A 19,531-nucleotide genomic window follows, 5' to 3' on the forward strand; every position below is an offset into this window, starting at 1 on the left:
CTACAGAGAGACACACCCCACATTTTTCTCCCAGCAGCTGCCATGGATGAAAAGAAATATAATAAATTGATACATTTTCCTTTATTTTTAGTATTACGAATTGGAAAATGAGCGCTGATAAACTAAGTGTATCCATCAGTTATTCTAGCCTCGATTTCACAAGGATTCCATATTAATTTTAGACTTACTTCTGCTTTTTATCTCAATTTAAGCCTTAATGTGCTACTAAAATTGACTGAACCAAAAAAAAAAAAAAAAAAACAAAACCCCATTGAGGGGGGAAAGAGATTTCTTTCATACTCTTAATTCTTCAGTTTAATTTGGAGGGATGATGACACCATAAGAACTTTTGGGCGGTGGTTTGTAATGGCCACAGAATAATTTTTCTCTCTGCAGTAGGAACGATGATCCTTGTGGATGCCCTCCAAGTCAGGATATTCCATAACATAGTTGAGAGCATAGCTGCTAAATAAATAGGAAGCTCATAGAAATCCAGAAAAATACTGAAAACAAAATTCAGCAAACAGTTTTATTTTAAAAGTGTATTGTATTCAGTCATTGTAAAATGACTGCCATAACAATCCAATGTATCTCCATCAGCGAAAATAAAGTGTAGCTATGGAGAAGAAAGCAAACTTTACATTGTGACCTCCACTTTGAACTGCACTTGCTTGTTTTTCCCCCCAAGTGGGTGACAGGGACTTGATTTTGCCCAAAACAACAGCAATAACTTGTTTCTAAGATTCTGGCTCTTACTGCTTCAGGATTTCAGCTCTTCAGGCCCTGAGTGCTGCAGACTTGATGAAGTGTTGGGTGTGCAGACAAGCTGGGAAGCGGCTCCTGCAGCCAAACACAGGCGTGGGGGGCTCAGAAGTGGAGGAGAACCACCTTGTTGTGGCTCAGAGCCAGCTGTGAGGCAAGGAGAGAACGAGGAGTTCCAGCTGAAGCAAAACTCACCAGGATTAAAAAGCCAGGAACAACTGAACAAAACTCCACAATGAAAGGTATGCTGGAGGAAAACACGGGAGGGGGCAATGTAAATTTAACATTCCCTGTCCCATCAGAGCTGTGCTGTAAGTTATGGGGATTTGATGGGGTTTTCCTTTTGGTGGCAAAAAGGAGTAAATCAGTGTACTGTGGGACAGATGCAGAACAGGGAATGGGAAATAAAGCACGGAAAGGTGACAGATAGGACAGGAAAACCAAGGGAGCTCAGTGATGGAGACTGAATGATCGGGAGGAAGGAGAGGGAGCCATCATCACGTTAGAAATTGTGTCTAGGCTTGACTTTTCTCCAAGGACCCAAGTGTCACTGCCACTTGGAGTAGATCTTTGGTGTCTAGGCTCCAGAGGAAGTTCTTGCTGGCTCTCTTCCTAACTCTATCCTCCTTTTTCTTAGGCTGTGGAGTGGAAAACTAAAGCACCCTCTTTTACTTTCACCAGCTCCATGTGACTAGCGAGGGAAATTAGCTGGAGTGTTGTGATGGCTGTTTCCTGCTTGAGAACATAAAAAATGGAATCATTCCTGACAAACAAGGAGTTCAGCTAAAGATGAGGTGGAGGTAGGCGGGAAGTTCTGTAATTGCTTTTTATTTAAATCTTTATGAATTAGCTCTGCCAGGGTGTTGGTTTTATTTTAGATTTATATTTTTTGCTTCAACAGGCTTCTGAGTAAGTTTTTCAGCTGCAAATACACTAAAAACAGGCTATATACAGCTATAGCCAATATGTTGGATTTAACATATAGCAAGAAGCCTTTCCCTTGTGAATCTCTGAGGTCTAATTTCCGTGAGCAACGACAAAGGTTTAATTTTCTGCCATTATGCACAGGTTAGCCTAGACTGGGTATTAATAGAGACACGTACTCACACCCACAGCCACAGGTACAGCATCAATCAAAACCTGAAGGTAGAACTTACACTCCATGGCAACTTCCAGGGCACAGTTCTCTCCTCTCGTTTCCTGTTTCCAAACTGCTCCAGCAGTGCAGCGAGGGAAGGCAGCTGGGTTGGTTGTAACCCATGTTTGAAGGGTTTGGGACCAAATCTCCTCCTGGCTGGAGCAGAAATGGGGACCACAGGGGAGGGCAGACACTCACCTGGCTGCCACAGCCGTGCCCTGCGCCAGCCTTGAGCAGCAGACCTGTTGCCTTGGCAAATATTGCCCTGCTTTGGTAACCTTCTGGCCCTGAAGGCCTTCCACCCACAGGTCTCTTGGCACTCCAAACTAATTCGGGAGGTTATTTATACACACGTTCCTTCCCCCATCCATCCGAGCGCACAAGTTGGCCCCGAATAAAGAGGGCAGAGCAACTCTGCAAAACCTCGCCAGCCAAAGAACAACAAACAAGCTCAGGAGCCTAAAGAAGCTGCAAATGAAACAAAAAGGGCTTCGGCTTCAGGCAGAAGTGGTGTTCTTAATGCCAGTGGTGCTCTCAGGTGTGTATTCCAGGGAAATGTGACCATTTCCTGGAGCCTGTCTACAACGTGGAAAAAAACCCAGAAACTTTAAAGGCCGGATCAATATGGTAAGGGCTTTTGTAAGGGCGGCCCTTTCAAATGAAAACATCGGTGGTAATTATCTCCAGAAAGGTAAAAGAGAAAAGGAGCAGTGTTGATACACCACCACGTATATGCAGAATTTGAGAGAGGGACAAACTTGTTAGCAATTCCCATCAGGTCCCAGAATTTGTGTAAACCCAGATGGCTGAATGACAGGAGTTCATTTTTTTTTTTTTTTTTTTTTTTTTTTTTTGCTATAAGGGAAATCTGGAATTTTTAAAAACAATTTAGCAAGAGCCAATTAATCAAACCCACCAGAAGCGTGCTGGGATGGCTGCCTGCGAGTAAGGAATGTCATGTTTCAGCTTGCCTTGGGCAAGGATGGGAAGAAACTCCTTGGAAGCTTAGCAGGAAACCTCCTTTCCACTATCCCAGGCTGCTCCAAGCCCTGTCCAGCCTGGCCTTGGACACTTGCAGGGATCCAGGGGCAGCCACAGCTTCTCTGGGAAACAGAAATAATGGAATAATACATGGCCAGTGGGATGTTCCCATCGGATTGTGTCCCACAGGATGAACTTCTTGCAGCCAATACTGCAGTATTTGCCTTCCCATCATCTGGAACGTTTGGGAGCAGGACTTGGGGAGTTTTGGGCACTGCGTAAACCAACAAAATACGCTGAGTGAAACGAGACGTGTCAGCTCAACGGGTAATTCCACGTACAACTCAAAAATCAATCAATTGCAGCGAAAACGGGGGTAGAAGGAAGCATTGCCCGACAACTCCTTCTTATTTTCATTTTCTAATTTCCTCTCGGCAATTCAGGCAAATACGTTGAACCGTGCCCTGCCCTGTCTGCCGTTTGCCCCCCGCTTCAGCTGTTTGCTGTTACGGGCGATCCCTGACAGATAACACAGAACGGCCCATGAGGGAGCGGGACCGTGGCTGCAGAAAACCGCGGGGGGGGGTGGGTGGGTAAAAAAACGCCAAAGTCCCACGTTTTATCGCAATACGGTCGACACGGCATGGATCGCAGCTGCTGTGGCCTCCGGGGGTGGGGGGGGGGATCAGGAACCCGGTCCTGCCTTCCCGACCCCCGACCTCGATCCCGGTGGGGCCGCGGGCTCGGTGCCAACATGGCGGCCTCTGCCCCGCCCCCCCGTCGCCATGGCGACGGGCCGCGCGCCACGGGGCGTGGCCGGGGGCGCGCGGGGCGGGGCCCGATTGGTCCCCTTCCCCCGCGCGGCTATAAATAACCCGCGCCCGCTGATTGGCCGCGGGGGGAAAATGGTCGTACCACGTGACTCCCCATCTAAAAAAAAAAAAAAAAATTTCCAAGATGGCGGAACCCGTGACGGGCTGAGTCCGTCGGTGGCGCGCTCCGCGCCGGGGGGGCCATCGCCGCGCAGCGTCCCCGCCTCGCCCGCCGCCCAGGTCAGTACGCGCCGCTCCGCCGCCGCCGAGCCGCGCCGCCCCCCCGCCACCGGGCCGCCGGCGGCGCGGGCCCTTTAAGGCCGCTCGCCTCCCCGCCCGGCGCGCTCGCGGCGCGGCGGGGCCGCTCCCGGGGGCCCGCTGGTCGCCGCTCCGCCGCGGCCGCGGGAGGGGGAGGTGACGGGCAGCTCCCGCGGCCAATCGCAGGCACGGGCGCGGCGGTGGCGGGCGGATTTGAGCCGCGCGGCGCCCCAGGCCGCGCGCTGATTGGGCGGCGCGCCGGGCGGGGCGGGGCCGCCGCGCGCCGTCGGCCCGGCCCGGGCGGGGCGCGGGGGGGGGGCGTGACGGGCAGCGCCGCCGCCCACTCAGCGCGCGGGGCCCGCTTTTTTTTTGTGAATGGGGTGGGCGGGGCCGCCGCTGCCCGCAGCTCCGCCCCCCCGCGCGCTCGCCCCGCCCCTCCCGGGCGGCCGCGGCTCCGCCTCGTCCCCCCCGGCGGCGGCGGCGCTCGGTCCGTGCGGGCGAGGCGAGGCGATGCGGGCAGCGGTGAGTGACCGGCGGGGCGAGCGAGCGGCGGGCCGCGGGCAGCGCCGTACGGGGGCCCGGCCCCGCGGCTTGGCGGGGCGGGCGCGGCCCTGCGGCGGGGGCGACGCCCGCGGCGGGGCCCTGCGGCGCCGGGCGGGCCGCGGCCCGGGGTCGGTTCTTCCATCCTCTCCTCCCGCGCCGCTTTCCCTTGTCCTTATCCTGGGAATAACGCGGGACTTCGAGAAAGTTTGCGTCCTGTCGCCCCGCTCCCCGGGGCTGTCGGGCTCGGGCCCCGCGGCGCTCACCTCCTCCTGGAGAAAAAGCCCCAAAATGGCTTTTTTTCTGTGCCCGGGAGGAGCAAACGGGGGGTGCTGCCCTCAGCAGCGCGGCGCTCTCAGGGAGCCCGGCGGTGGCAGTCGCAGCTCCGAGGCCCAGGGCTGCAGCCCCGCCGCCAGAACTCCGGTTTTGGGGGGTTCGAGAGGGGATAAACCACGTGTGCCGCTGCGAAACCTCAAGCCTTGGCTTGCACGGGGAGAAATGAAGCAGAAAGAGCCGAGCTGTGGGGCTGGCGGAGGATCGCGGAGAGAGGGAGGTGTTGCCCGGCAGCCGCGTGTGGGTTTTGCTGCAGGGATTTATCAGGGGAAGATGCTGCGCGGTCCCGGCGCTCCCCCAAAATATTGCCCGCTGCCCCCCAGATGTGCTCTCAGGGGTGTTTGTGACAGCTCGGCGGAGCAGATGGATTTACATAACAATAATTTGACGCTGTCAGTGCTCGGCGCTGGGCAGCGGCTGGAGGGGAAGGGAACCTGCCCTTCGCTCAAAGCACTTGCGTAATTGTGTTGTGCGCCCACTCCGCGGCAGGGGAAGCTGCTGGTTTTGGTGTTTTTTTTTTTTTTTTTTTTTGCCTGTCAATAGACTGTTTTGGATGATTTGCATAAATCAGACTCGTCGCCGCTAACGCCCGTACGGGAGGATTTCGTGTTCAAGCCTTGCTTCATATTCCGGGCTGGATTACAGCTCTGAAAACGCTCCCAAGGAGTGGGGATCTGTGTCGGGAAGGTGTGGGTGGATTCAGGGTGTGAAAATGCCTTGTAAAACCCTGGGATGGGGCGTGCAGCGAGGCATTAGCTCTCTCGCGTCTTGCCGCTTCTTTCCCACCAGGCAGCTCGGAGCCGGGCTCGTTTCCCCCAGCTGCATCCCCTTGTCCTCATAGCGCCGGTGTGAGGCCGGGGAGATGGAGCAAGCGTTATTTTGGCCCCGGGAGCCACAGCGAGTGAATAATCCCCCGGACCATGCATTTTGATTTACTGGTATTATGCCCCGTCAATAAATGGGACTCGTGCTGCATTTATTCCCTGCCCTCAAAGTGCTTTGCTTGCTGCCAAATCTACCTGGAGTTAATTATCTGAATTGTGCTTTTTTCTTGTTTGTTGTTGTTGTTGCTGCAACGGCAACATTTTTAAAAGCTAAGGAGCTCTGAAGTTTATATAATAATCTGGTTCTTGGCCGGGTTTCCTGGTGGTTTTTTTTTTTTTTTTTTTTTTTTTTGTGTGTGTGTAACGCGGTCGGTCGCGGCGCTGAGTTTTAATCATTTCTGATCTTTCCAGCACCACTGTTTGGAGTTCTCAGCCTAAAAAGCTGCTGCTGTCGCTCCGCAGCCTCGCTGGAAGAGTTGAGGGCATTGAATTAAAGAAAGCTCAGCTGCTTGTATACAAATATACAGCAATTACAAGGCAACAAAGTTATTGCAGAACCCTGCTGTCGCCATGGCAACACGCTCACTCAATTACATTTGGAAATGTAAAATGCCACCCAGTTAGAGTAAGTTTTAGTGACTGCAGATTTTCTGGGTAAAGTGAAATGTGGAAGATGCTGCTTTCCAGGATTCTCTGCTTTTCCCCTCCATCCTTGGATGGCATGTGCATCTGACAGATTCCCAGTGTTGACATTAAGCTGTGCCCTTGGTGGGCTAAACTTAGGGAAAAAATACCTTTAAATCTTCACAATTTTAACTTTGCCACCCTGCTTTTTGTTTGTTTTGCTTCAGAATTTAGCTTTAGAAAGGAGACAGATTAGAGAAAGCATTTTGAAAATCAGCTCAGAACACCAGAAGAATTTGTCATTTGCTCAGCGGGATGGAGGCGTGGAAGGAAGCACACGTATGGCATGAAAAGCTTGTATTCCCTTGGGAGGAGATGTCTGTTGGGCAGCCTGTGTCTGTGTGCTGCCATCTCCTAAAGTCTCCTAAACAGATTATCCTAAAGTAGAGGAGAACAGCTAGGTGTGAATTACCAAGTTCTTGAGAGGTCCAGGGTGGAAGATAACAGGTGGAGGAGATGCAGGTCCTGGTGCGGGATGCCAGTGACCTCCACAGTGGAAATTTAGTTTCACTTTCTTGCTTGCCTTTTGATGGTGAATCACCAGGAAAATAAAGGCCAGGTTGGAGGGAGCTTGGAGCAACCTGGGATAGGGGAAGGTGTCCCTGCCCATAGTGGGGGGTTGAACTGGATGGCCTGTAAGGTCCCTTTTCACCCAAACAATTCCAAGACTAGATGAAAACAGTAAGGATAGTTTCTTGCATAATCTTTGTGCTAGTGAAGATGCAACTCTCTGCTGTGCTTATGTTTCACAGGCAACATCCCAGTAATGCAGAAAAGATAAAAACCAGCAGTGCAGTAACAGCAGGAAAAGGTAAATACAAGAATGAGGGTTTTTTCTTAAACTAGTAGTGATGTGTTTACAGACACCTGGGGATTGATGAACTCCTGAAGAAGTTACCTGGTAGCAGGACCTGATAGGAGATATTTAGGTAGGTGCAGATGGCAGTGGGTTGTCTTGAAGAAACATGTCTTGCCCAAATCTTTAAGGGCTTGAACTCCAGACTGCCTCCTGAGCCCTTGGAGCATCTGGACTGGGAAGGTTTGCATTTGCATGTTCCATGAACCTGTGTTAGCTGAGGGATGATTTTCGGTGGAGGGTTTGCCCAACTTGCCAGGTTGTTCTGCTTTCAGCACCAACCTGTGACGTGCCAGCCTTGTGGTTTGCCCACTCCTGGAGGGCAGCAGCTTGAGCAGAGTGGCTGCAGCCCCCATGGTCAGTGCCTGTTCTTCTGATTCCATACAATCATGGAATGGTTGGGGTTGGGAGGGACCTTAAAGCCCATCCCATTCCACCCCCTGCCATGGGCAGGGGCACCTTCCCCTATCCCAGGTTGCTCCAAGCCCCATCCAACCTGGCCTTGGACACTTGCAGGGATCCGGGGGCAGCCACAGCTGCTCTGGGCACCCTCACAGGGGAGAATGCCTTCCTCCCATGGGCAGAGGTGGAAGCACAGGAGCTGCCTGTTCATAGCCTGCTGGAAAGCTGGAGTTGAGTCTTCAACCTTAAACCCCCCCATGGGACTGCAGGGGTGAGGAGCAGGACTTGTTCAAAACAAAGGTTAAAATTGCCTGTGGGTTTAGCTCAGTTTGCTTTCTTTATCTCTCTTTCAAATGCTTTGTGCTTTTTAGGGGATAGACTTTTTAAAGTCAGCTTAAGGTGTATCTGCGATCCAGAAACTTGCTGCAGTACCTGAAACTTGTCCTCGAGGTTCATTTGCAGGTTTCAAATCGGGGGAAGCTGCAGACTTTGTATATCTGAAGTGCCCAAACACATTGCAAATGAAGTGTTGAGGCTAAAACTTGCCTGTAAATACGTAAGATGGGATAAATAAAATATTTCAGGAGTTTTCCTTCATCTTCCAGTGTTCCCCTCATGCTGCTATGCCACGCTGTGCCTTTGTAAGGTCACTGTAACCAGCTGTCCCCATGTGCTGTTGAGGTTACCCTGGATCTATGTGGGTTGAGTGATGCTCCCTTCAGGGTCTGAGAACCTGAGTGCTCACTGCCCAGATGTGCCAGCTTAATCTTGGGGTTAAAATGTTTCTTTGGTGTCCTCCTCCAACTAAAGGAAGTGTTTTTGCACTCCTCGGCATTGTGTAATTATATTTATATATAAAAAATATGAACCCCAGCTCTTGGGACTGTATTTCACTTGTCTTGTACCTGTGGTTGAGTATACACAAAGGAGTTTATTTTGCTCAGTGGGATCTGTTGCTGGCCTGTTTCAAATGGCAGAGCTTGTCCCAAACCACAAGGAAATATTAATTGAACATTTTATTGGGCCACTGGTAATGACATTTGTTAAATATTTGCCAAGTATTCTTCTTGCTGGCTTCTTCAGTGGTGTCACATTCTACTTCATTGCTCTGCCAGTTCACCTTTAGCTTGTTTCCAGTTTTCCCATCACTTTTCCATCATCTTTTTCAATCCTGCTAACGAGTCTACGCGGGATTAGATTTTATCAGAATCCTGCTGGAACCCCTTGAGTTTGTGCTTTTGCAAGGATATGTTTCACTGGGCAGAGATGCCAATGGGATGTGTCTTGTCACTGAATTCACAATTGCTTTTCAGTTTTGAGCCCCCTTCCCTCATGGATAGCCTCTCCCTTCCATTTACCTTTTCTTCCAGCTTCCCCAGGTCCAAGCATGCCAATGCTCCAGAGCTGTGCAAGGTTCCCCTCACTTGCTGAGCTTGGGGGAAAAAAAACTCCATAAGAATATGTTTGCCTCAAATAGCTGAAGCTGACAAACAGCAGAAACACTAATGCTGTCTGCTTTGGTAATTAGAAATGTGACAATATTAGAGACCGTAAAGGGGTAAATAGTCTTTTAAAATATTAAAGTAAAAGCTGTGTGTGGTGGGGGAGGAAATGGCTGTTAGCATTTTGGTTCGATTTAGGTTACCTCAAATATATATATATATATATATATATGTGTGTGTGTGTATTTATATATATATGTATTTATATATATTGCCTATATTGAATCCTTGGATGAGGGAACTGCTCAGAGCCCCCTTGTAATTAATGCCACTTGCATTTTGATTGTGTTATGCACAAGCCCAAAGTGGGCCAGGTTTACTTTCTCCTGCAGTGGACCGTGTTGATAAGGCAATATATAACAGATGATTCATGAAGTGCTGCTTGTCATTGCCAGGGCTGCTTGAATAGCGAGCAGATTTTGGGCAATGCTTCTTCACCGGAAAGATTTGGGCAGTTTAAACTGAGAGGAGGAGGAGAGAAAAATCTGCACTGTATTTCTGACTGTCTTAAAGGGGCTGCCTCAGAGCATTTAGAAGAAGTTGGTGGGGGGAGAAGGGGTGAAATAAAGCAGGGGGTAGAGAAGCAGGAAAGCACACAGAGGTTGCATAATGATGTTGAAAAAGAGAACAATTAGAAAAGGACTGTAAAATCTCTTGGAAAGCTTCTGTGGTTTTCCCTTTGCAAGAAATTGCAGCTTGGCCTTCCCTTCTGAAAATTCAGGCCTTCTCTCTGGCATTCATTACTGGGCACATCTTGATCAGCTTCATTTTTTTAGCTCATTTTGTATTGGGTATTACCTCACAGAAGTTTGATTAAAATGTGCCTCAAAGACACATCACCCAGTGCAGAGGAATGTGTGCTGGCATGTGGTCCTGGGCACACTCAGCCCTCTGCCCCACCCCCCATCAGTGGGTGAACCCTTGTTCCTCACATAAGACGCATTTAAACCCCAAAAAGTTGCAATTTGAAAACTGGATCTTTGGGTCATGAGAATCCTTATTTTTTTAGTTTGGCCAAAATTAGGTTATCTTAATATAGTTTGGTTTTCTCATAACAAGCCAGTTGTTTCATCTATCTGTGTAGCTATCTGTCTGTATCTGCTGGAAGAAGAATTGTGTTTTAGGGGTTTTATTTTCTACCATAAAAATAAGTTCAAGGGCTGAGCATCTCAGCCTGGGTTTTGGCAGCACAGCAATGTGTTGTTTTAAATGTCTTTTTAAGTGTGTCACTCCTTCATTCTGGGGAGCAGTGACATCCAGCTGAACCAAACTCCATGTATCTTTCATGAGCAGTGAAAAACCCTGATATTTCACACGTAGGAAATAATTCACTTCATTAATTTTTCTGAAGAAGTGGCGCTTTAATGAGGTGTCTGTCAGCGAGACTTAATTACAGTTAAATTCTGGGAGCATTGGTACACTGTGTCTTGTTCCATGTAAAATGAACTTCCATTTGTCACGTGTCTGTGGGAGCATTGGTTTGCTGATAGAATTTGTGTTAACTCCACTTTGAGGAATAGCAGTTACTCATAACTGGGCTGTCACATCCTTCTCCTGCCTGGATTTTCCTGATGTGCTCCAACAGCTTATGTTATGTTATGTTGCATTTGCTCAGGGGAAATAATGCTCAGGCTGGTTTCGGGGTTATGTTGACAAAGTTTCGTGTCCAAGAAAAGGGTCCTCAGTGTGAGCCTGAAATAAGGAATTAATCCTGGCGCTGTACCCAAGAAATTCTCAGGAGTGTTTTTCAAAGGATTTGGAAGGTTACATTTTCCCCCATGTTTTAACAAGTTACCTAATTCTTGTTACTGTTTGTGATGGATTCTGGTAAAATCCTCAATAATATAGGTGGTTCTCCTGGAGAGCCTAAAAATGGGCTGCCTTTTACTGCAGGTCCATATGCCTGTGGAGTGGTGAGATTTGCTTCTCTGCTCAAATCATGTGCACAAGAGTGAGGAAAAATTGCATTTTTCACACCTTTATAACAACGAGGATTGTGCAGACTGGAACAGTCTGTCAGCATTGGCCTTGGGAGCTCAAGGCAGGGAGAAATGGGCAGGTAATTGTGAACCCTGGTTTAGAAGGAGGTGGGATGAGATGGAAGATGGGCTATTGGCCTTGACTTTGGATGCAGTGGGTCCAGCTGCAGACAGACAGGGATGCAAAGATCATGGAATTCCCAGGGAGCATTGGAAAGGGAAGAGCTGTGTGCAGACTTGAAGGAAGAATTCATGGGTAAAAACTGAGCTTTCCTGCAGGCTGGGTTATGTTTTACAGCACTGCATATGTGGGACTCATCTCTTCAAGTGAAGAGAGTTGTTTTCTCCAGCCAGCAGAGACCTGCAATAAAATGAAATTGCTGTCTGCAGTGGTGTGGATGAGTCAGGAGAGGGGACCTGTCCAAGGCCCAGCAGGAACGAGGTCGCCAGGACAGTGACACCGAGCTCAGCCTTGTGCAGCACGGTGGGGTGTGCGTCTTGCTGGGAAGCCTGGCTTATTTCTTCAGCCTGCTTGGGGAAAAAGGGAGCACAGAATGCTTCAGAATAACTCAGAGGATACTGGATCATGTTTCTTGTGGAGGTCTTGCTGGAGGGGGCTGAAGGCTGGCACGTTTTTAAAGCTGGGGAGGGCAAGAACACAGTGAAGTGCAGCTTCCTGCTGCCTTCCCAGGGAGATGGTGCAGTTTGAGTGTGGTTTGTGCTGCTGGAGCATCTTCAGGGGCAGAGAAAGAAACAGACCTGGCTGAGTTAACAGTTGGACTTGATGGTCCTAGAGGTCTTTTCCAACCTTAATCATTCCGTGAATGTGAGCAGGATCTCTGTTGGGTTTTTGCAAAGCTCAGCCTGTCTTTGCTTCCTGTGCAAAGCAGTTTTTCCTCACTACCTGATGCATGGGAAAAAAAAAAAATTACTCTCCATGTGGATTCTGTTGTGCATTTCTCCTACCCAAGACAGATTTCCTGTTTGAGTCAAATAGCAGGGCTTTGGTTGGGAGGAAGTGTTCTTTACTTATTTATTTCCACAACTGATACCTGCTGTCAGATCCTGATGGAGGCTGAAAGATACGTTTGAGTCAGGACTGCCTCTCACAAGATATTGACCTGGAAGCATGATCAAAGGAGAAGGGAGAGGACTAGAAACGAGTATTTATTCTGATTGTACATGGTAGGTGCCTAATGCTTCCCTGGGGGTTGTGTTTGCCTCTCCTTGTCAGGCTTTTCTTCATCCCCTTGTTCATCTCTGTGCCTTGATGGAGCCTTTGAGGATGGGCTTAATCATAACAGTGAATGAAATATTTAACATTAGGAACAACACTTCCTGTGTGAAGCTTTGCAAAAACCGCTGGCTTGTGACAGGGAAAAGTAATCTGGGGTTTTCTGTTATAAATTATCGAACCTGCAGAAAAGCTGGAGACTTCTGGGTCAGTGGGCAAAAAGGCTTGATGTGATTTCAGGGCAAAGTGTGGCTCTGTCAATGGCTGCTTTATGCCTTGGAGAAGATGGCCTTGTCATTGCAATCTTGTTCAGGGGGACATTCTGTGAGCTGTTGAGAGTAGAAAAGACTTATGCTGTGCAGTTTTCTGAGCCATCCCTGCAGATTTTGGGTGGATTTACACAGATTACGTGGTTTTGTTCATCTCAGTTGCTGTATCTGGGTGTCTCTTGCTGCTGCTGCCTCTACTACAATGCGCCTCTTGCTACAATGTGCCTCTACATTGTGTTCTGTCAATGGAAGAGGTGGTGGTGCTACCTGCTGGATCCAATTCTATTATTCTATAATTGCACTGGAGCAACAAGCCATAGTCAAAAGAAGGCAAATATTAGTATTTAGAACTTGAAAACCCCCTTTGACCCCAGAAAGCTGATGATAAAGCTGGGCAAAAAAAGCACTTTGTATATTGGGGCACTTCTCCTTGTCTATATTGGTGGTTAAGGGCTTGATCCAGCACCTGGTAAAGACAGCAGGGATCTCCCCTTTGCCTTGAGCTGGCTGTGAGAGGTGACCCCAAACTGCAAATGTTCTTGTGGACCTGCAAGGAGGAAGCTCTGGGCTCTCCTGGGCCAGCACAGTTCTCTGTCCGGATATTTAGGGTGGACATCAGGAGGAATTTCTTCCCTGAAAGAGTTGTCAGGCTTTGGAAGGAGCTGCCCAGGGAGTGGAAGAGTCACCATCCCTCATGGTAGCCCAGGGCCACTGGTGTGTGCAGCTGGGAGAGCCCATGGGCCAGCAGTGGCCCTGGGTGGCAGCCACGGAGTCACACCAGTGTTGTGTGGCCATCAATCCCAAGTGTCCTCCTGTCAGCTGACAGCATTAGAGTCACAGCTGAATTCTGTTTGGCACTGAAAGTGTGCTGCTTCTGGGCTTTGCTCTAAAAATGCTGGTCTAAAAATAAACTGCTGTGCAGGGATGCTGGAAGCAGGGGAGCAAATGGAGAATTTGAGCACAGAACATAAGGCTTGGCTGACTGCAGGGATGGGATCGTGGAGCAGCACCGGCCCTGGCAGCGGCCAGGCCAAGGCAGAACAGTGCTGCCCAGGGGAATAATTCCCTGGGAAGGAGAGGAGGAAGTGAGGGAGCTGAGAGTGGCAGGTAGACATTGAACTCTTCCGTCGGCCAGCGGGGCTGCCACACTTCAAAGGGAGCGGGCCATAAAAACCCCAACAGCTGGGTGAGGAAAATTGCACCTCAGATATGAAATCCTGCTGTGTAACAGCTCAGCCAAGCTGGCCTCGTGTGGGTCCTCTCAGGAATGGGAGTTTGGGCTGCTCAGACAGTGCAGCAAAAAAAAAAGCACTCATGTTTAATGAGGTGTTTAGCTCATTTAAAATGGCAGCAAACCCGAGCAACCTGAGCTGTACAGAAATGAGAGCATCTCCTTGCAGCAGGCTTATCACCCTCCTCGGGACAGGGATATCCAGCCATTGTACACTTCCTATGCCTCGATCTTCCCAAGTGCCAGTATGAATGACATTCCCCACATTCTTTCCTTAGCTGGAAGGAGCTGATCAGACTCAGAGGTTGGGAGTCATGCTGGAAGCTCAGAGATAGCTCAGGCTTTAGCTGTTGGCCTTTCTCTTCCCTCTTCCCGAGGGTATTCCTGGTGTGGGATGCCTCAGTCCAAGGAGCTGGATATGGACATCTGGTCCTGCTTGCTGCCTTTTTGCTCCAGTAGGAAAAATCTTCAGTGTCTGCGTTTGCTGGCGGAATGTCTAAGAGGAGCAACTTAGACTATATTTAAATAAATAAAAAAAAAAGCAGCATATTTTTGGCAATAATTTAGACTTTTGCTGTAAACTGTCTACATTCCCTGGGGGATGAGGTCTCCTTTTGAGAAAATCTGTTCTGGATTCAGCATGTTTGACAATTTCTTCGTGTGACTACCTTCAGGTTTTTGTTTTGGAGCACAATAACGTGTGTGTGCTTCTAAGTGCTCAGCTTGGGGGTTTATTTCTAATTTTTTTCTTTAAAATATCAAAACCTTCTCTTCAGGATACCAGGACTGACAAGGTTTGCGTTCCAGTATTGCAACACAAGGTGTTCTCTGTTTCAGACTGTAAATATTTATCTCTTGTCAAAGCAGAGCAGTTACTATTGGGAACTGATCTGGCATGTGAAAAGGTTTTCCTTAAGGAATTTGTTTCCTTTTATTTACAGTGTTATCATATATTTAAATTCCAGGGCCTCAGCATATAGCTCTGAGGCTCTTTCCTAGCACTGGCAGCTAAAATGGGAATTATGGCAGCCTCGGGATAGGGATAAGGGAGTTCTGAGCATATGCTGGAGCCAGCCAGCGAGTGTGGCTGTGAAGCCCAGGCAAACACAGGCCAGGTCCTGGTGTTCTCCTGCCAGGGCAGTGCTGGGGCTGGCTGCGATGGAAGGGGCATGGACTGAGCACAGGTGTTCCCTGGGCTGGCATTTCCCAGCTGCTGGGCTGTTCCCTCCTCCCTCAGCTCTTTTCTCCTGGAGCAGGCCCTCTCAGCCCTGTCTGTGTCTCTGCTTCTCCTCCTGCCAGCAAACCTGCTTTGTCATAACCTTCCAGCAGCACTGGGAGCTTTCTCCAGCCACCTCGTGTTGGATTGTTCTCTGCTGTGTTTGCCACAGCTTTGGGGATGGGCTCCTGCTCCTGGGAATTCCTGAGGCTTCCCTGCTGGCTGCAGGTCCTACTCCTGGAGGGCTTGAGCCTGCTTTCATCTCCCTGCAGTGCCTGGCATTGCTGGGGAAATTCCTGTTGTATTGTGCCACACGTGGGAGGCTTGTTCAGCCTGCAAAGGTCTGGGGTTTATTTTTTACATCTCCCTAGCTTCTGTACATGCTTGTTTTTTGATGCTGGTGGTTGCTTGAAGTTCTCGATACTCTTGCCTGTGTGCTGGAGTCTCGGAAGAGCAGCCAAGGGCTGTCGGGGAGGGCTGCAGGTTGTACTCTTTTCCCTCTGTAAGGGAACAGCCTCATCGAATGGAATTAGTTATTGAGGCTGAGTTCAGCCCCTGCCATGGCAGGGCAGAGCTGCTTTTACTTTTGTTTAGCAATGTGCAAAATACATATCTCAGACTAGAGCCAGCGCTGGCCTTTGAGCTCATCTCGCTGATTCAGAGGTGGTAGGCAGATAAAACGGGGTGAAAATAAGAAATGCTTTCTTTGCCTCTGGTGTTTGAATATGCATCTATTTATTTCACATGTATATACTTCATATAAATGAGAACAAATCATGTCTGTACTTAATATTTTCATGCGTCTGTATTTCTGCCTGGTGTGTCTGTCCAAACCCCAAGGACAACAGATGGATGTCCAGGGAATGTTGTTATCATCTCCCGAGTTTATCGTTGCTATCAGGTCACATCAACTTCAGTTCTTCCTCTGTAATCTTTGTCTCCAGGGATGCACACTCAATACACCCTTTCTTTTTCTCCTCTCTGACATCTCATGTGAAATTTGCTGCTTGTGGCTTCGGGGCAGCAAGCCCTGTCTTGGTTTGGGGAAAGGTTTGTGACTGGGACTGGATGGTTGCGGCTTTTCCAGGGTGGTTTATGGCTTTATGTAGAGTTTTTAATAGGACTTGCAGTCAGACTACTAAAAGGTAAATGGCCAAAGTTATTCGTAAACACTGTGATAGTCAGAGTGGAGACTCTGAATAGAAAGCTTTGTTCAGGATTTCCTGGAGTGAGAAGTAAAGCTGTCTTGGTCAAAGGGAGTTGCTCTGTGTGGATTCAGCGCCGGGCTTATCTCTCTTGTTTAATGCAATATATTTTAGCAGAATCAAAGTTGGTTCTGAGTGTTACTGGCAGAAATGGCAGCCTATTTGCATATTTACTGACTTCTGGGAGTCTAGATATGTCAGCAGCCTCTGCTCCTTTTCACTCGATCTTATCTCAGGAAAAAATTCCTGCAATCTCCTTTACCACCCCCCGCCCCCAAGTGTGCTTTGCATGCCGAGTGCTCTGAGGTAATGGGACTCGTGTTTGCTCTGCAGTGGCCCTGCGATTTGCTTGAATGTAAAGCTGGTGCTGAAATGTAAATGTTCAGCTGCCTGACCCGAGGAGGTGTTTGTCTGTCAGAGTGTGCTGAGGCTGTGCATGCTTTCCCTCAGGAAGGGGCCGCACTTGGCTGGAGGTGGCTGCAGGCATTGGCTGTCAGGCCATTTCTTCCCCTCTGCTATAATATAATTTATTAATCATCATGTTCATAGAAACACAGAATCATTTAGGTTGAAAAAGTTCTATAAGACAATCAAATCCAACAGTTGCTCCAGCACTGCCATTAACCCATGTCCCAAGTGCCACATGCACATGGCTTTTAAATCCCAGGGATGGGGACTTCACCACTGCCCAGGGACTGACAACTCTCTTGATGCAGAAATTTTTCTAAATATCCAACATTAACGTCCCCTGGCACAACCTGAGGCTGTTTCCTCCTGTCCTGTCACTTGTTACCATGGGGAAAACACCAACCCCACCTCGGTACCGCTTCCTGTCAGGTACAAGATGGATGCAGATTAATGCTTACACGCAGAGTCTTTGGATTTGTTTTGTTTTCACCTTGTATTCTTTCCTGGTTCATGTATTTCAGAGTATCCCAAGCAGCAGGTGATAAGGTGAGAGGAGATCCTGCAGAGCAGAGCTTTGGTGACTAACGCAGCTTATCTTGAAAGCCCAGCAATTCCTCCTGGTACAGAAGCTGGAGCTGTTAGCCAGAAGTTACAGGAGGATATTTAGGAGCATGCAGAGGTGCAAGAGCTACAGGAAAGCGAATAAAAGACCCCGAAGGTTGGGCTTTGATATTTTTACAGGCTGAAGAGGTACAGAAACAGGTGTAAATTACTTTGCTTCATTCCCAGCCTGAAAGAAGAGCCAGTTGCAGGGAGGAGTCTGTGCTATTTGGTGTGAAAAGCCGCAAAGGGAGTCTGTGCTATTTGGTGTTGGTGGATGAGAAGCTCAGCATGACCCAGCAAAGTGCTCTGCAGACCAGAAATCCCAAACCCCCAAATCCTGGGCTGCATCCAAAGAACTGTGACCAGCAGGGAAGGGGGGGGTTCTGCCCCACTCAGGTGAGACCCCACCTGCAGAGATGCCCCAGCTCTGGGGCCCAGCACAGGAAGGACCTGGAGCTGCTGGAGTGAGTCCAGAGGAGGCCATGGAGGGCTGGAGCCCCTCTGCTCTGGAGCCAGGCTGGGAGAGCTGGGGGTGCTCACCTGGAGAGGAGAAGGCTCCTGGAAGAGCTCAGAGCCCCTTGCAGGGCCTAAAGGGGCTCCAGGAGAGCTGGAGAGGGTCTGGGGACAAGGCATGGAGGGACAGGACACAGGGAATGGCTTCCCACTGCCAGAGGGCAGGGCTGGATGGGAGATTGGGCAGGAATTGTTCCCTGGGAGGGTGGGCAGGCCCTGGCACAGGGTGCCCAGAGCAGCTGTGGCTGCCCCTGGATCCCTGGAAGTGTCCAAGGCCAGGTTGGATGGACTTGGAGCCACCTGGGACAGTGGAAGGTGTCCCTGCCCATGGTAGGGGCTGTAATGGGATGGGCTTTCAGGTCCCTTCTGGCCTAAACTCTAAGTTAGGGCTGTAAGGCTTCCTTGAGGACACAGAAATCCTTTTCTAACTGGTGACTGGCAGTATTGTAAAACATACCTTAAAAAGTCCCCATGGCAGGTACTGTGTCAGTCCTTGAAATATGTCCAACATTTTGTGTGGCTTTACAGTCCAGTTTTCTTACTGCCTGGAACAATTCCAGTTTGCCTTGCTAAGTTCACATTGTTCAAACAGGCAAAATGGGCCACATAAAATGTAAATCCTAAAGTAAATGGATCTCTTCCTTCTCACTCAGTTAAAGAACCACTGTGAGGTTGGGAGCAGCACCTGGAAAGTAATTTCCCAAAAGTTTGCTGGCCTTTGTCAAGGTAACCTGCAGGTACTTCTTTAAAGGGTTTTGCTCCTCTTTGGTTTTGATGGTGTTATAAAACAGATAAATATATAATAAATGACCTGAAACCTCCTCGAGTCTGAGTGGTGCCAGTTGTTCCTTCCTTGCCTTTCTTGCTTGTCAGCTTTTAAGACTGAAATATTTGCCTGAAGATTCTAGTTTTCATTAAAGGATGATGCTGGTCATGAGAAATGTAACCCTGTCAGCAGGGGAGCTTACAGGTTTGTGGTGACTTACTTGGTTTTCTATCCTGGCTGTGGATGTGGCTGGAAAATGTGATTTAAAACTAAAAATGGTGGAACCCTCACGAATATAAAACTATATATTTATTTCGGCTTCCCTTGGGGATTCCTGCCCCTTCAGTTATCAGCAGTCTGGACTTGGAGTCTCAGCAGCTTTGGCAGAGGAGCCAGGACTGAGCAGAGTGCCCAGGACTACCCTGTGATCATCCCTGAGGGATGATCCTGTCAGCAGAGGGATGCTGGGACTGGTTACAGGTTTTCCCAACAAATAAAAGTAAATTATGTTGCACTTTAAAGGCGAAGTTGTGAATTCTTGCTTTCTGTTTGGTGCATTATCCTTCATGCCTGTATGCAAAATTTGGATTTAGGTAAAGATCCTTTGAGTAAGATGCACAAGTGCACTCATAGGCTGTAAGACATTTTTACTGACTGTAGGAAAACAGTCCCTTTAAAAGGAGAAATGGCAGAGTGGCATCACACGTTGGGGTTCAGATGAGAAGCTCTTTCAAACCCAAACCATTCTGGTATTCCATGATCCTGTGCAGTTCATTGGGACTGGGGTCTGGCTGCTTGGGTGGCTGTGGGAAGGGCCAGTGTTTTGGTATCGTTATTGGCATTCAGTGCCAGACAGGAGGGATAAAACATGCAGAAATGTAAACTTAGGAGCCTGTGATGAGGTCCCAAAGCTTTTTGTGGGTGAGGGTGTGCTGTGCCCGATGAGCTGGGTGCCAGCCAAGGTTGAGGGTGCTCGCCTGAGCTCTGCACACATTCCTGCAGTGGGTTGGGAAGC

The 19,531-nt window shown here is 49.0% G+C and overlaps 1 protein-coding gene and 1 long non-coding RNA gene across 10 annotated transcripts in view; one reads left to right on the top strand and one right to left on the bottom strand.

The window, feature by feature from the left end:
• Nucleotides 1-515: 515 nt before the first annotated feature.
• Nucleotides 516-2,189, bottom strand: LOC128790454 (uncharacterized). The gene is made up of 2 exons (XR_008431759.1): nucleotides 2,099-2,189; nucleotides 516-2,003 (listed from the first exon to the last, which is right to left on the bottom strand). It is a non-coding gene; the product is annotated as an uncharacterized LOC128790454 (long non-coding RNA).
• A 1,640-nt stretch (nucleotides 2,190-3,829) lies between these two features.
• The window catches only part of HDAC4 (histone deacetylase 4), a 177,948-nt gene continuing 162,246 nt past the window's right edge, over nucleotides 3,830-19,531 (top strand). For 5 of the 9 annotated variants that reach the window (XM_053947186.1, XM_053947190.1, XM_053947193.1 and 2 more), the window contains exon 1: nucleotides 3,832-3,933. The gene's annotated coding sequence lies outside the window, so the exon portion shown is untranslated. Of the gene's footprint in view, nucleotides 3,934-4,429; nucleotides 4,474-6,069; nucleotides 6,274-6,499; nucleotides 6,612-7,084; nucleotides 7,144-19,531 lie in introns of those variants that run through there. The other 4 variants (XM_053947187.1, XM_053947191.1, XM_053947192.1 and 1 more) reach the window with 4 other exon arrangements.

This window comes from Vidua chalybeata, chromosome 7 (genome assembly GCF_026979565.1).
Source record: "Vidua chalybeata isolate OUT-0048 chromosome 7, bVidCha1 merged haplotype, whole genome shotgun sequence".
In the NCBI taxonomy this organism is placed as follows: domain Eukaryota; kingdom Metazoa; phylum Chordata; class Aves; order Passeriformes; family Viduidae; genus Vidua; species Vidua chalybeata.